Below are 11,123 nucleotides of genomic sequence, written 5' to 3'. Positions count from 1 at the left end.
CTCTAGCGGTTGCAAATGAACTCCAGATGCATGTGCCACTCTGTGCACCTGGCTTTATATGGGTACTGGGGAACGGAACCCAGGCCCTTAGTCTTTGTAAGCAAGTGCCTAATTGTTGAGCCATCTCTCCAGCCTGGCCTTTGGTATTTTAGTTAAGATCCTTAGAATGACAGACAGTTCCATAATCCAACACATGAATTAAAGGAAGTGTGTATTCTTTGAAATTATAGTGGCAGGAACCATGTAAACAATCAAATCACTTATTTTTTTTTTCTTTCAGTGAATTAAGTAGGATCAGAACAAGAATACATGAACTCAACTCTCCTAGAAGATTAGAACTCTTTTACTCAAATCAGAATAGCTAACTGGAAATACATTTTGTTAATAGCCAATGCCCAAGTAATTTGATACTGGCTAATGGCTTTGGTAAATGTCATCAGCTAAAAACATCACAACCAACAATAGTCCGGTTTAGAATGTTCTGTGGACGTCCCAGATGCTGCTAACCTCACTCCCTTAAACCTCTCTGGACTGTCATGCTATAATGTGTCCATAGCGAATGCTCTTTTGCTGTCTTGTTTTCTATGCTGGGGATTGAACCCTGGGCCCTATGCATGCGAAGCAAGTGACATACCACTGTGCCACATTTAGTGTTCTAATGTTTGGCCTCTTTTTTCTTAATTTCAGTAGAATACCCTGGATGGAGATCTGAAGACATGGCTATTTGAAACAGCAGAAAAGGAAATCTTAGATAATTATGGACTAAAGGTATGAGTTGGTCAAGTTCCATCTTAGGGCTGCCCAACCCTGTAGATGCAGTGTATTTTGTTGACTAATATGTACTTTGCCTCTTTTTTTTTTTTTTACACTTTTATGCACACATCCCCATCCCAGAATTCAATATGAAGGTAGAGACAGACATAGAAAAACAAGAAAGTAAGAAGCACTGTCAAAAGAACCAGGTGCATGCACTGGAGAGATGGGTCAGTGGTGCATTGAACCAGGATCCTTTGGCTTTGCAGGCAACACCTTAACCACTAAGTCATCTCTCCAGCCCAATAAACTATTTTTTTTATTTATAAATGTTTTTTATTTCTTTTATTTATTTTCACTATGAGTGTGAGAGAGATTGGGGGGGGGTGGGCTTTTCTAGGGCCTCTACTCACTGCAGACAAACCCCAGACACATATACCACCTTGTGCATCTGGTTTATGTGGGTTCTGGGAGTCGAACCTGGATTCTTGGGCTTCACAGCTAGCACTTTAACCACTGAGTCATCTCTCCAGCCCACAGACTATTTTTTTTTAAAGAACCAGATCTGGGCTGGAGGGATGGCTTAACAGTTAAGGTGCTTGCCTACAAAGCCAAATGACCCAGGTTTGGTTCCCCAAGATCCACGTAAGCCATATACACAAAGTGGCCCATGCACCTTGAATGTTTGCAGTGGCTGGAAGCTCTGGCATGCCCATTCTCTCTCTCTCTCTCATTCTTATAGCGGTGCATGCCTTTAATCCCAGCACTTGGGAGGCAGAGATAGGAGGATAGCAGTGAGTTCGAGGCTACCCTGAGACACACATGCACACATATATGTGTGTGTATATATACATATACATATACATATACATATACATATACATATACATATACATATACATATGCATATACATATACATATATACATACATACATACATATATATATATAGAGAGAGAGAGAGGGAGGGGAGGGGAAGGGAGGGGAGGGGAGGGTGGGAGAACCAGATCCAGATCCAGATAGAGGCTCAATGTTGGGGTTATTGGATAGAGATTAGAGATGTAATGATAATATCAGAAACATGCAGGAAGGTCGACATGAGAGTTCCGACTATGCATAGGACAGATTTCATGGACAAGGGAGCTCCACGGGGTCAAGGGCAGGGAATGGGCTTTCTAGGGCCTCTAGTCATTGCAAACAAACTGCAGACACATATGTTCCACCTTGTGCTTCTGGCTTATGTGGATTCTGGGCAGTCGAATCTGCGTCTTTCGACTTCACAGGCAAGTGCTTTAAACTGCTAAGCCGTCTCTCCAGCCCATAAACTATTTTTGAAAAACACCAGATCCAGACAGATGCTCAATGTTGGGGCTGTTGGGTAAAGATATCATAATATCTGGGCTGGAGAGATGGCTTAGCGGTTAAGCGCTTGCCTGTGAAGCCTAAGGACCCCGGTTCGAGGCTCGGTTCCCCAGGTCCCACGTTAGCCAGATGCACAAGGGGGCGCACGTGTCTGGAGTTCGTTTGCAGAGGCTGGAAGCCCTGGCGCGCCCATTCTCTCTCTCTCCCTCTATCTGCCTCTTTCTCTCTCTCTGTCACTCTCAAATAAATAAATAAAAAATTTAAAAAAAAAAAGATATCATAATATCAGAAACACTCAGGAAAGTCAACACTAGAGTTCTGACCACACCAACGACAGATTTCACAGACAAGGGAGCACCATAGAGCCAAGGGCAGGCAGAAGGAGATGATGTGCTTGAGTGTAGAAAGACCTGGCAGGGGACTCCCCAGTTCCTGTGGTCGTGTGTGTTTTAGTATGCTAATTGAAATATCGATTTGCAAGCAGAGGGAGAGACACACAAGCAAAGAATGGACATGCCAAGCCCACTAGCCATGGCAAACCTCCTCCAGCTGCATGCGCCACTTTGTGCATCTGGTTTTACGTGGGTACTGGGGAACTGATCCCGGCTGCTTAGGCCTTGAGGCAAGTGCCTTAACTGTTGAGCCATCTCTCCAGCCTGGCTTTTGGTATTTTAGTTAAGATACTCAGAATGACAAATTCCATAATCCAACACACCAAGTAAAGTATGTGTGCATTCTTTGAAATTATAGAGGAAGCAAATATTGAACCATGAGAATCACTTATTCTTTCTCTTTCAGTGAATTAAGAGGGATGATAATTTTTCTTGTTTTCAGTGTCAACATTTATATCAAGTTTGTTTACTTATGATATGATAAGATTTTTTTTCTTTTTTCTTTTTTTTTAATGTTTATTTATTTGAGAGCGACAGACACAGAGAGAAAGACAGATAGAGGGAGAGAGAGAGAATGGGCACGCCAGGGCTTTCAGCCTCTGCAAACGAACTCCAGACGCGTGTGCCCCCTTGTGCATCTGGCTAATGTGGGACCTGGGGAACCGAGCCTCGAACCGGGGTCCTTAGGCTTCACAGGCAAGCACTTAACCGCTAAGCCATCTCTCCAGCCCAGATTTTTTTTGTTTTTTACTTTTTGAGATAGGGTCTCACTCTAGCCCAGGCTGACCTGGAATTCACTGTGGAGTCTCAGGGTGCCCTCTTAGTGATCCTCCTACCTCTGCCTCCCTAGTGCTGGGATTAAAGGCATGTGCCATGATGCCCAGCTCATATGATAAGATTTTTGAGGAAAAATATTATCCTTATAATTTGGAAATGTGGGATAAGGATAACTGAAATTTAAATGCCAACATCTTAATTCTTTTTATGATTATAGTAAAGCAGAAAAATTATTTACTTAGTGGGTGAGGTAACAGTTCAGAAGACACAAATGATTTCAGAAACACAATTCTAAAATTTTACCAGCAGGCTTAATAAATGCTCATCAGTCCTTTTTTCTCATTATACAATTACCACAACCTTGAGAAAAAATGATTCTGAAACATGCAAGGAAGTGTGTGTTTGTGTGTTTAATAGTGTAACACAGACAAGGAGGCAGAGAGAGACAGATTCACCACCACTGCCACATGGAGTGAGCCTCCATCCACTGCGCTCACGTGTTCACCACAGGTTCCAAAATGACAGCCATCGAGGTGGAGCACATGCAGGAGAGGAAGCCTGGTAACTACCCCTCTGCTGACTGATGTGGTCTGGCTTTCAGTTCCAGATGTTGTCAGAGGGTCCTGTGTTTCCACAGCCAATAGCAGTTAGAAGGCCAGTTATATTCACTATTACCAGTCAAATCTTTGCCTGTATTTTATTTCTTAGTCTAGATAGGCTTGCAACAAAATCAATTTTTTTTTAAATTTTTATTTATTTGAGAGCAACAGACTCAGAGAGAAAGACAGATAGAGGGAGAGAGAGAGAATGGGCGCCAGGGCTTCCAGCCTCTGCACACGAACTCCAGACGCGTGCGCCCCCCTGTGCATCTGGCTAACGTGGGACCTGGGGAACCGAGCCTTAAACCGGGGTCCTTAGGCTTCACAGGCAAGCGCTTAACCCCTAAGCCATCTCTCCAGCCCAACAAAATCAATTTTAAGCCATATGTGGAACACATTAACCCTCAAGATGTGTTTGTGTAATGAGGGAATTACGTTCAAAATGCCCCATGTCATAGTGACTCGGTGTGTGTAAAAAATGCCCTTTCTCTTGACTATGACAAGTTTATGTGAGATCATCCTGGATGATTACATCTGGTAGTGCGGCCTCTTTGGGACATTTGGCAAGTGCATGTTTTTTTTTTCCTGGTCTCTTCAGAACTCCTTGCAAGTTTTCTAGAAACCATTCCTTAACCTGAGTACAGAGAAGCATGCTCATAAAATAAGATCCAGTCTATTCTGTGGTCTCAGTTGGTTGGCTTTGGAGTGCAGAGGAGCTGCAGCTTGGATGCGCTCGGAGTGCTGGATGGCCTCTTTGAAGCTCATGGAGATGTCCTCTGTGCATTCTGTTCCACTCAACATGAAGGAGGTTAAGTCCAACAAAATGCCGTGAGTGGTAGATGCAGAGAGTGAGGTCTTTCCATTCTCCACAGTCATTTAGACAGTGGTTTAAAGTCATTGCTGATGCCCAGTCGATTGTTACCAAATTCCTCACTGTCCACGGAAGGCAGTACTCATGGGCTTCTGTTATTGACAACCAGGTGTCTCTTACTCCTTGTCCTGACTATCCTGGCTAGGATCCCTATTTGTGCTAACCCTTGTCGTTGCTGTGGACTCACCTACTGCTTATTTTCTTACTTTCAGATGCCATTTGAGGGCCGAGAGTCAGTTTTTCAAGGTGTCGAATAGAACAACAATAAGCAAACACAAGCAACATCACAGTACTAAATGATCACCTAGAAGTTCTTTGTTCTTCCCACATGTTCCCTTGGAGTTTTAGACCCTGTTGGGGTCTCACACTCATGACTTGTGCAGGTTATCACACCAGCACTGTGCTCATTCCTGTCACGCTCATGCTTCGTGTAGGAGTTCACACCACCACTATTCTCGTCTCTCACACCTGTGGCTTGTGTTCGAGTTCCCACCACCACTTGCTCATGTATCTCCCCTCTCACTCGGGTCGGGTTTTATGTCACCTAGATGCTCGTTTCTCTCCTAGTTTCCTTTTCTGAGCTTATAAATATTCCTGTTTTTTTTCCTATTCTATGATAAAATATTGCCTTGGCCGCTACTCTTTCGAATGTATAAATGCTCTCTTCCTGCTACCCGTTTATCCACGAGCCTCTGTGTTTTGGTCTCCTTCATCTAATACTAACTTAAATTTGCTATTCTAAGAAGACATAAAATACTGCATTTTCTGATTTGTTAAGAAAATTTCCTTGATATCCCTTGATGTTAGAAGTGCATATCACTGTCTTTCTGGTTTTTTATATGACACTGCATGCTCTAAGTGTTTTCCTTTACAATCCTTTTCTAGTGTCTCTAATAGGCTTTTTGAAAGAATATTTCTATTTATTAATTGATTAGAGAGAGAGGTAGAGAGAGAGAAAGGGTGCACCAGGGCCTCCAGCCACTACAAATGAACTCTCGATGCATGTGCCACCATGTGCATCTGGCTTGAGTGAGTACTGGGGAATCGAACCTGGGTTCTTTGGCTTTGCAGGCATGCATGCCTTAACCACTAAGCCATCTCTCTAGCCCTCTAATAGCTTTTTTATTGTCTCTAGTTTTTGGAAATATGGGCATTGTTCTCTGTGCACATGCACACGTGTGTGCATACAATTTTAAAAACAAAGTGATTTTGGACAGCACAAGCTGTAGCCAACAGAAAGTCAGATTTAACTCTCAGAGTTCCCTTTTTACATACAAAGATTTGCATTATTTGTACTTCAGGGTGTTGAATTTTTACTGTTGACTTAGTGTATCAGTGTTAGTAGATACTCATTTTCCTGTGCTTAGCAATAGTCCCCTTGAATTTGTCTGTTTGTTCCATTTATTTATTGACCTTACTTTATTATGTGTCAGTTACATCTTTTCTGAGTCCAGATCTCACACCGTAGTCCACCTGGCCTCGAGCATGCAGCCACGTTCCTATCTCAGCCTCCAGAGGCCTGTCCTTTCTGTTTTACCTTCACTGCCTAAAACAGTTTTGTGTTGGCAGACAGATGGGTCTCTTGTTCCGTGAGCAATCTTATCCAGTGATATAACCAGTGATTTCTGTTGATAGAGATAGGGATTCCCCAAGGAGAGGTTACCCATTCCTGCCACTGGTTGGCACTAGCATTCATGTCTGCCTGTTTAAAGGCTGGTGCACATGTACTAGACCCAGGAGAAATAAGCAGTCTGGGCTGTCCATCATGGTCTCTGTAGCCCGGATCTAGAGTAAAATTGGAGCTGTGTTTCCACAGTCACCCATATGAACAAGTGTGGTCCTAAGGGCAGTAATCATAGTGACTTTATATCTCTGCCACTTACCCAGTTTGTAAGTTGACTCTGCCTGTTCCTCCAGTTTCCCACCACTAGAATGGTAATATACCAACACAGGCAAAGAAGTCTGAGGACTAAGTGCCAAATAAAGGATGCATTTAACGCAGTAGCTGGCCCAGGGTGAATGTAATAATAGTAGCTTTTGTTAGAACCCAGCCCAGTACCTGGCACATGACAGGCACTCTGTCATTTTAGAAGACGGATGTGGGACTGGAAGAAGATGGATTGATGTTTGCCTTGGAACTTGACATAAAACTGATGATAAGCTGACTAGACAATGGCCAGTGGGCAAGTCTTTGACAAATAACAGAAGGGCTTGCCTGGCAGAAGAAAGCACAGAGGAAACGTCACAGTGACAGCAAAGACAGAGCTTAAGTAGGGAGGGGGAGGTAGAGATTTGTCTCGTATTCGTCATGATTCTGCAGTCAGGCCCCTTCTGAGATGTACATCTGTTACTAGCATAAGCAAACGCACACGCCAGTCAAAGTACCGAACCTGCCTGGCACTCAGTGTACACTCAGAGCCCTGAGGGAAGCTTCAGTCCATTCAAAATTGCGTATTTTTTTCTTATCAATAAAATAACACATTGAGGGCTGGAGGCTCAGTGGCTAAGGCGTTTGCCTGCAAAAGCCAAAGGAGCCAGGTTTGATTCCATAAGACCCACGTTAGCCTGATGCACAAGGGGGTACACATTTCTGGAGTTCATTTGCAGTGGCTTGAGGCCCTGGCATGCCCATTCTCTCTCTCTCTCTCTCTGCCTCTTTCCCTCTCTCAAATAAATAGAAAAATTTAAAAAATAAAAATAAATAAATAAATAAGGTGGAAAGTGATTGAAGAGACATCTGACATTGACTTGACTTCTGGCCTCCACATACATGTGCATACACATGTACCTACACACATATGAGCATGCATACATGCCCACACACTGCACACATTCGCAAAGAAATAGGTATCTATGTAACAAAATATGCGTATTTCTATGCTAAAAGCTGTCAAGCTGTGATGAGAGAAATCAAATGAGTTCTAAATAAGTGGAGGGACAGACCATGCTCACAGTGGGAAGATGTACTACAATAGAGATGTCCGTGTTCCTCAGGTTGACATGGTAGCTGAACATGTTTTTTAGATTTTTATTTATTTATTTTCAAAACAGAAAGAGAGTGTGTGTGAGTGGGCATAAGTGGGCCTCCAGATGCTGCAAGAAAACTCCACATGCATGCGTCACTTTGTGCATCTGGCTTTACAGGGGTACTGGGAAATTGAATCCAGGTCATTAGGCTTTGCAGGCAAGTGCCCCGAATATAATTTCTATCAAAATACCAGTAAGATTCTTTGAAGGCATAGATAATGCCATTGTAAAATCTATTTGGAATAGCAAAGGAACGAGGATTGTTAAGACAGTTGTGAAAAAGAGCCACAGTAGAAGACTCAATCCATGTGGGGTCAAGACATAGAGAGGCACAGCAATGACGTTTGACAAAGGCAGAAAGAGGCAGGTAGCTCTACAGTAGGACAGAGAACCCGACCACGGACCCAGCTGCACCTGCAAGGTTTTCAATGAGGATGCAAAGGTGTGCAGCAGGGGACAAAGGCGGCCCTTCCCACAGGCAGTGTTGCAGCCAGGAGACGTGCCCCAACAACTCACCGGATATCATCCCACCTCCTTCTAGCTCCTGATGTGAGAATTCACTCCAAGTGTATGGTGTCAGTTGATGGTTTGGATATTGTACTGTGTCATTTCCTGAGATGTCACCACTGGGTCAAATGGACAAAGGGTACCATGGCCTTTCTATATTACTATAAGAAAAGAAATCCATTCAAGACCATGTGACAGGTAGAGTGGCAATATGCAGTTGTTAAAGGTAGGAAGACTTTTTATTTTTATTATTTTTTCAAATTTATTAACAACTTCCATGATTATAAAAAATATCCCATGGTAATACCCTCCCTCCCCCCATACATTCCCCTTTGAAACTCCATTCCCCATCATATCCCCTCCCCATCTCAATCAGTCTCTTTTTTATTTTGATGTCATGATCTTTTCCTCCTCTTATGATGGTCTTATGCAGGTAATGTCAGGCACTGTGAGGTCATGGATATCCAGGCTATTTTGTGTCTGGGGGAAGCACGTTGTAAGGAGTCCTACCCTTCCTTTGCCTCTTACATTCTTTCCGCCACCTCTTCCACAATAGACCCTGAGCCTTGGAAGGTGTGATAGAGATATTTCAGTACTGAGCACTTCTGTCACTTCTTTCCAGCACCGTGATGCCTTCTGACTCATCCCTATGTCACTGCCATCTGAAAAGAGAAGATTCTCTACCAAAGGGGAGAGTAGCATTAATATAAGTGTATGAACATTAAGAGATTACTGGGCAGTTTGATGAACATAGTATATACATTTAGCCAGACAGCAGCAGATGTTACAACCCTAGGGTTCATGACTACCCCTGTTTTAAGTTTTCAATATCAGGGATGTATTCTGTCCTATGTAGTGGGCCTCCAGTCCAGCTAGAGGGCAGTTGGTTTCTACCATGAAAGACGTGCCACTATTACACCCGTTGGCTCATTTGGCCGGCTTGCAGTGTCCACTGTTGAGTATCTTCACTGGTGTTTTCTGTTTCTCCCATTGAACTGAATGCAGAATGGCTTCTTCCAGCTTTCTGTCAGCTGGTCTACATGGAGGAGGTTATCAGTTCAGTTCTAGCAGGATTTCTCAGTGGCCTTGCAGCCCCCAAGTATGTGGAGTCTTCAGCAATAGGGTCTTACCATCTATTCCTGGTGGGAAACCAAGGGCCTCAGCAATACCCTATAATGTTTTGGGGCCAGCAGGGACTTCCCTGGCCAACAACTCACCAGAAGGTATCCCATCTCTGGCACTGAAAATTTTCTAGCAATAATCTACGGCTCCTGAGTGTTCTATTGTCCAAAAAAGTAGGTTTCCATATGATTTACTTATATCCTCTTAGATTTTGATTAGCCCTCCCTCCACCTTTCCTTTAGTCTGTCTCTTCCCCTGACCTCCCTTGAGCCTTTTCTCCCCCATTAATCTATCCTTCTACTTATTTGAGAGCAACGGACAGACAGAAAGAGGCAGAGAGAGAGAGAATGGGCATGCCAGGGCTTCCAGCCAATGCAAACAAACTCCAGATGCATGTGCCCCCTTGTGCATCTGGCTTACATGGCTCCTAGGGAATCAAGCCTCAAACTGGGGTCCTTAGGCTTCACAGGCAGGGACTTAACCGCTAAGCCATCTCTCCAGCCCTCAACATTATTTTTTTATTTTTATTTTTTTGGTTTTTCGAGGTAGGGTCTTACTCTGGTCCAGGCTGACATGGAATTAACTCTGTAGTCTCAGGGTGGCCTTGAACTCACGTTGATCCTCCTACCTCTGCCTCTCAAGTGCTGGGATTAAAGGCGTGAGCCACCATGCCCGGCTCAACATTATTTTTAATGTAAAAACTCTTTAGCAATGGAGCTGTCTTCCCAGGTCTTCTGCTACAATCTTATTGGATATTTTCTAGCATAAGATTATTTTAAAAATACATTTCTTTATTTACCTGAGCTAGACTGTATGGGCATACCAGGGTCTCTTACTACTGCAAATGATCTCCAGACACATATGCCACATTGTGCATCTGGCTTTAAGTGGGTCCTGAGGAACTGAATGTGGGCTGGCAGGCTTTACAAGCAAGCACCTTCAGTCACTGAGCCATCTCCCCAGTTCATATAATGGGATACCAAATATACATAGTCAAATATTCATTGTGTTTAGGAACTCTATTAATAAAATCATCTATACAATTATTAAATATTCATGTTAACCTTAGATGTGAAGAAAACTTATTCTTTTGCTGGATATCAAAGTAAATTGCAGTACATGGAGATGTCAAAATGAAGCATCATTTTTTGTATATAACACACTGAGTTTTCTATAGTACACTAGTTGTTCCAAAAGGAAGTTTCCCATGACTTTTGTAGATTTCCTGACTAGAATTCAGCTCCTTGACAGGAGACTGTATCTCATTTCCATAAGAATTGTCTTATGCTCATTTTTTATGGAATTGACAAGTTGTTTTTACAAGTTTATTTATTTTCAAGCAGAGAGGGAGAGAGAGAGATAATAGGTTGTCAGGACCTGTGCCCACTAAAAACCAACTCCAGATGTGTGTGCCACTTTATATACCTGGCTTTGCATAGGTTCTGGGGAATCAATCCTATGTCAATTGACTTTTCAGGCAAACTCCTTAACTGCTGAGCTACCTCTCCAGCCCTGAGTTTATGCTTTAAAAAAAATTACATTTCATTTGCAAGCAAGCACCTTTGAGCATTTATTTATTTGCAAGGAGAGAGGGAGAATATGGGTGGGTACACCAGAACTCTTGCAGCTGCAGATGAACTCCAGACACCCACATGGGCCACCTGGTGTCTCTGGAGTTACACGGGTACTGGATCAGTGAACCTGGGCTGGCAG

At 43.2% G+C, this 11,123-nt stretch overlaps 1 long non-coding RNA gene across 1 annotated transcript in view; it reads left to right on the top strand.

Moving 5' to 3' along the window:
* Positions 1-718: 718 nt before the first annotated feature.
* LOC123455746 overlaps positions 719-11,123 on the top strand; it is a 31,058-nt gene continuing 20,653 nt past the window's right edge. The window contains exon 1 of the long non-coding RNA XR_006634116.1: positions 719-768. This is a non-coding gene — a long non-coding RNA (uncharacterized LOC123455746). The remainder of the gene's footprint in view (positions 769-11,123) is intronic.

The sequence above is a fragment of the Jaculus jaculus genome, chromosome 18 (assembly GCF_020740685.1).
Source record: "Jaculus jaculus isolate mJacJac1 chromosome 18, mJacJac1.mat.Y.cur, whole genome shotgun sequence".
In the NCBI taxonomy this organism is placed as follows: domain Eukaryota; kingdom Metazoa; phylum Chordata; class Mammalia; order Rodentia; family Dipodidae; genus Jaculus; species Jaculus jaculus.
Note: the sequence above shows the minus strand (reverse complement) of the source record. Positions and strands in the feature narration are given on the sequence as shown.